Source organism: Gymnoscopelus braueri (genome assembly GCF_963280865.1).
Source record: "Gymnoscopelus braueri genome assembly, chromosome: 8".
NCBI classification, from domain to species: Eukaryota; Metazoa; Chordata; class Actinopteri; order Myctophiformes; family Myctophidae; genus Gymnoscopelus; species Gymnoscopelus braueri.
In genome coordinates, this window is record NC_137609.1 from 41,944,207 (window position 1) to 41,950,587 (window position 6,381).

The following is a 6,381-nucleotide window of genomic DNA, read 5'->3' on the forward strand; positions in this document are numbered from 1 at the left end:
GAAAAATTATAGAGTGAATGGTTATTGAATACTAACGGTCCTCTTCTCATCTTCGCAAAAGACTGTCTCAATAAATGTGGGCCGAATTAAAACTTGTACACGGTCGCGTGGGTCAAATCCGGTAAAACCACAGTAAAACTATGCCTAACCTTAAACGTATTCCTAATCTAAACCACAGTAAAACGAATACAAGAATACAAGAACCGCTGGGGGCGAGTGGTCCGCGAAAGAAACGGGGTCAAGTGTGTTTTGGGGCAAGCGTTCCGGTTACCCATGTGCGTACATGCGTGCGTGCGTGTGGATCTTCTACATTTTGTCCTGATTGTGACTGCAACAATGTTGCTGCCACTATCAAATGTAAACAAAGACTTTTAATCTTGTGTACTGTGCGCACCTTATCAAACTTCAATATTAGTCTAGACTCTAACACATCTGCCCTATGGCTAACCTGCTGAAAATGTAACCACGATAAGATAACACGTAATAAATAGTGATACATTTACATTAATTTGACTTTGGGGAAGTAAACACTCAAGCCAATAGCACAAACCATATCAGATGGCCAATATAATTAAATCTGCGGCTGGTGCAGTCCAATAACAAAGAATATTTGAATTGGAGTGCTTCTGAGCAACAGGTTGTTTCTCTGAGCAAAGGAAGAAACCACTTTGCAGATGGTAGTACTAAGAATGGATTAGTTTGCAGGACAAACAATACCATGATGCATTGTGAAACCAGAAACATGTTGTTTGGCATTAGTTGAGAGATAGTTAAGCTGGGATGGGTTTGGCGTGGTTAGGATTAGGGTAAGGAAGGACCTGGGAGGGCTTCGTAAATTGTGCTTTATTCGTCTCCACTCAATGCACAATGCATGGTGGATATAATTGTCCTAACCTATCTATTCTAATACTGAGCATGTTCAAATAGTTAAATTGAACTTCCATGTCATATAGGAATAGCAGAAGGATATCCCACATAAAAAATATTACCACATATTCCCAAAATGGAGAAGGCCTAAAAATGTATAAATAGTGGGCTCTTTGAGGGAATCTTCTTACATTTGTACACTATTCAGCTTAATTGACCAGAAAACACCAAACATTTTGTTACTTTATAGGTATACAGGGGAGCAAAATACCATTCTCCACAACTCATGGTGCTTCACATTTAAAAACAATAGACACATTAAATAAGAGGCAAAGCCGTTGAAAAACATTAAAAAGTAGAGAAAGCAGACAATATTGGTAAAAAACAAACAAACAGTCCTGATGCATTCAAAGTGGAATATAGATACAGTACTATTCAAAAGTGCTATTCATCTCTCAAGATGTTGGTTTTGGGGGCAGTTATATGGCGAGCATTCAGGGTTCTGATGGTTTGGGGAAAGAAACCGTTTTACGTCCTGCTGGTGCTTCCACCTGAGCTCTTGAACCTCCTACCTGATGGCAGGAGTTCAAAGAGATGGTGGGAATGGTGGGAGGAGTCAGTCATTATGCTCATGGCCTTCCTGACACATCGGTCTGTGTATATGTCAGATATGGGGGGGAGAGGGACACCTGTGATCTTCTCTGCTGCTCTCACTATCCTCTGTAGGGTCTTGCGGTCGGCATCTGTACAGTCCCATAACAGACAGTGATGCAGTACGTCAGGCTGCTCTCAATGGTTCCTCTATAGAATTATGTCATAATAGAGGAAGGGGAATTCCCTTTTTTCAGTCTCAGCAGGAAGTATAAGCGTTTCTGGGCTTTCTTGGTGAGAGCTGAGGTGTCAATGGACCACTTGAGGCTTGAGGTCATCAGCAATATGTAGCCCAAAGTATTTAGTTCTTTGAACTATTTCCACAGCAGCACCGTTGATGATGGTAAGTGGGGTGCACACTAGGGTCTCTAATGACCATCTCCTTCGTTTTATCCACATTTAAGGACAAGTTGTTGTTGTTGCACCACATGGCCTGTTTCTCCACCTCCTCTCTGTCTCATCACTTTACTAGCTAAGTAGCTGTGCTTCATTAGTATTCAAAAACGATGGATTTAGAAACATTTAGACATTTTGAATTGTAGTGTGTGCCATTTCTGACACATAACCTTGACTTCAATGTGAGCAGAATCAACTTATTCTCTTAAATCTGTTCTTAGTTCTTATATTTGACGTATTTTTTTTTTGTTCTACATTGTTTGATCCATATCCCTGGTATTTAACTTCTTTGCTTCTTTTTACTTTTTATTACTACTAATTTGACGAGTATGTGTATTTTATGTTTAATCTCTTTTACCTTTTAGCGCTACACTAATAACATGTTTTATTCATTCTAATCTAATGCAACAATTTCCATCATGTGCCATGACAATAAATGAAAATGATCAAATTAAGATAAAGAAAACTCATTCAATAACTGTAAACAGTCATGCCCGTACTGTCCAATGCTATATCACCAACACTGCCCTCTTCGTGTCAGTCAGGACAACTAGGAAGTGTAGATTACGAGTGAGTTGTATCAACTGAACTGAACACAGTAAAATCCTCAATGTTCATTTAACCTTTGAGAGTGTACAAATGTAAATGAACACTAAGGATTTTTACTGTGAAATGAATGTTCACCTGAACTGGCTCTCTCACAGTGTTTGATTAACAAGTTTCAGTTGGCAGTAGGATTATCTCTACTCTCTTCTTGTTTGCCTTTGTGCTAGCAGGGGAAGAGATGGCAGGTGACTGAACACCCTACCATTCTAGGTGCATAGTGACACTGGAAAATGTAGGTTTCATGGCCATCATATACTATAGCAGATTGTGAAAAAGGAGTCCACCCAAGGTTTTTAAAGTATGTTTCCCTATCAACACATTTTAGTTCCAGCTAGAAACAAACAATATACTGTATATCAAAATGACTAAACAATTCTGTCTTGCCTAATAGGTAAGCAATGGTGTCACTCTAAAAAAAAATCCCCTGGGATTTCAGCCACTCTGTTAGTGTATGTGCCTAATCATTGTAGCCAAAGGTACACAAAGGTTCCACAGTCTTTGAATGAGAAACAGTTTGTGTGGTAACATATGGTAAGACAATTGTTCACTTGAACCAGATATTGTATTATAGTACTTGCTCCTACATCACTACCAATCACTATCAATACCACTTATTGATTTATTAACATCTCTGTGACGTTGCAGTTTGATTGCATACATGAATAGCTTTTAAGATAACCTTCCGTCTGTCAATAATTTTTCTTTTTTTTATTCCAAACAATCTAGTTCTGGGGCCATTCATAAAGAAATGTTTGATTTATGCTTCATCATTCATTCATTTCCCATAATAAACTTACGCCTGATTCATAGAAAATACTTAGGATAAAAAAACGCATACGGTAACTTTAAGCAGTTGTATCTCACACAACTGAATCTCAAATTATCCTAAATATGTGAACACATGCAGGGATTACAATGACCTTAGCATTTGGATAAGGACCAGTTACAGACTTCCATGTAGATATTGTGCCACATGAGTAAGAGTGTTTATTTCATATTGAACCAAACAAAATAAAGTCAGTTGCACCTACAGTATAACCCCAGTGAAATTAAATGCACGCACAAAGTCCTCTTTTATGTGAGCTTGCTCTTTGGACAGGAGAAGCCTGGGGTATCTGACCAGTCACCAGATTCTGCAGTTTAAAATACTTGGACAGGTACGAGTCGGGCAGAGTTACAGCGCACCAGCACACAAATCTAACACATTATTTGGGAAATTAAAGCAAGTTCTAAGCCACTCTTCATCATCATGACTCATGAGCAAAAAACGAATCTCAAAACTCTTTACCATGCAGGGGAACAGTGGCAAAAAAGAAACATATGTTTGACAAAATCCTCTAATAACACAAGAGCAGTCATGTTGAGTCAATGTTTTCAGATTTTTCACACAATTTATAGCATTTATCATCATGTCTTTAATTGAAAACATGTTGTGTTTGGATATTGGCTGAACTCCTCATGCCTGTATAACAACTGATTAAATGCCATGCCGATGCCAACTACGTGCAGTGACTGGGTGCTGCCTCACAGCTGACCATCAGATAATTACATCAAGTTTGGCAACCTTTCAAGAAGTTGAGAGAGTGATAGGCCTACAGTATATTTGTAATTTGCAATGTATGTAAAGTGAAACTATACATTTCAGCTAACACAAAAAATTAGTTGAATAATCGCCCCAAATTAATATTTATTAGTAATTTTGTACCAATTTTACAATTATTTAAATTTGCTTATCATTCCAGTCCAAAGGAAATCCTAATAACAGGTATGGTATGTGTCAGAACCACACAGGCTCACAACTGGGGTTCCCCAAGGCTCGGTTCTGGGTCCTCTTCTTTTCTCTCTCTACACTACATCTCTGGGTGCTGTCATCCACTCCCATGGCTTTTCCTACCACTGCTATGCCGATGACACCCAGCTAATCCTCTCATTCCCCCCCTCTGATACCCAGGTGGAGACACGCATTGCTGCTTGTCTGGCTGACATCTCGGAGTGGATGTCGACAAACCACCTGAAGCTCAACCTGGACAAGACCGAGCTGATGTTCCTCCCGGGGAAGGGCTGTCCGCACCGAGACATGGCCATCACCATTGATAATGCTGTGGTGACCTCAACTCGGACTGCGAAGAATCTGGGTGTGACCCTGGACGATCAACTGACGTTCTCGGCAAACATCGCATCAGTGACGAGGTCCTGCAGATTCCTGCTCTACAACATCAGGAGGATTCGCCCCTTCCTCACGGAGAAGGCAGCCCAGGTGCTCATCCAGGCTCTCGTCATCTCCCGCCTGGACTACTGCAACTCCCTCCTTGCTGGTGCTCCGGCATCTGCCATCAAACCCCTGGAGCTTGTTCAGAAAGCTGCGGCTCGTCTGGTGTTCAACCGCCCCAAGTTCTCCCACACAACCATCCTTCTCCGCTCTCTACACTGGCTCCCCGTAGCGGCTCGCATCCAGTTCAAAACCCTGGTGCTAGCCTATAGGGCAGTGAAAGGAACAGCTCCTTCCTACCTCCGGGCTATGGTCGATGCCTACACCCCTGCCCGACCACTTCGGTCTGCCACCTCGGGGCGACTGATTGCCTCATCACTCAAGGGTCCTTCTGGCCGATCCACACGGTCACGACTCTTTTCTGTTCTGGCCCCACAGTGGTGGAATGAACTTCCCACTGATGTTAGGACAGCAGAGTCACTGCCCATATTTCGCCGCAGGCTGAAAACTCACCTCTTCAGGAAACACTACCCTTCCTCTCTGCCTGACCTACTTGTTGTTAACTAGTTGTACGAACGCTTGTTTTCTATTGCTGTATTGTTTATTGGATTATTGGATTGTTTATTGGATCTTGTTTAGTCGATTCACTTATTTGTTTTAGCTCATGCTCATTTGATTTAGCTATTTTGTCTCATCTGTTTAAGGAAATAGGTAGCTGATATATTGCACTTTTACCTTAGCGCTAGGTATACTCTTGGTTGCTTGTTTTTGCAGAAAATGCACTAAGGACTTCTGGTGATTAGTAGTTTTCGTTCCCTACCTATGTTGAATGCACTTATTGTAAGTCGCTTTGGATAAAAGCGTCTGCTAAATGACTGTAATGTAATGTAATGTAATGTAATGGTAGAGTATGTTAATACAATATAACTATCACATCTGCAGTGGGTGGAGATGTCTCCTTATCCATTGTGAAATTTCAACCCTAGCTGGCTTTGAAGCAAATAACTTTTGAAGCAGATGGCAGATATATAATTGATTATAGCTTTCAAGGCACAAATTTCATGGAGGCCATGATGGCAATTTCTGCTGTGCCCCTTCAGTTTGGCTTTATGCCCTTCAAAAAGAAACGTGTGTGTGTGTGTGTGTGTGTGTGTGTGTGTGTGTGTGTGTGTGTGTGTGTGTGTGCGTGTGCGTGTGCGTGTGCGTGTGCGTGTGCGTGTGTGTGTGCGTGTGCGTGTGTGTGTGTGTGTGTGTGTGTGTGTGAAAACCTGACCTGCAGACACCAGTGAACCAGTCTTAAACCCCGCCCATCTTCCGTTAAACTACATTTGTCATGGTCAGCTCCCAGCCAGTCACACACCAAGTTTGTCATCGGGTGCTCGTTTCAAGTAATACCCAATGGTTACTAGGAGCAACCTTTAGTAGGTCACAGGGTCCTGGCACTGTCCATGTTGTAAATAGATTCCTCAGATGCTTAGCTATTATTTAATAGGCCTTTTCAGGGGCCCTTGGATTTTAGCAGCTCCCAAGAGATTTATGGACACATTAAAAGAGCGTTTAAAAGGTCTTTGAACACTGACAGATCAAACAATGTCAGAACAACCACACTATCTGTTTCCCTTTGTGCAAAGGCTTCCTCGGAAGAACCAAAT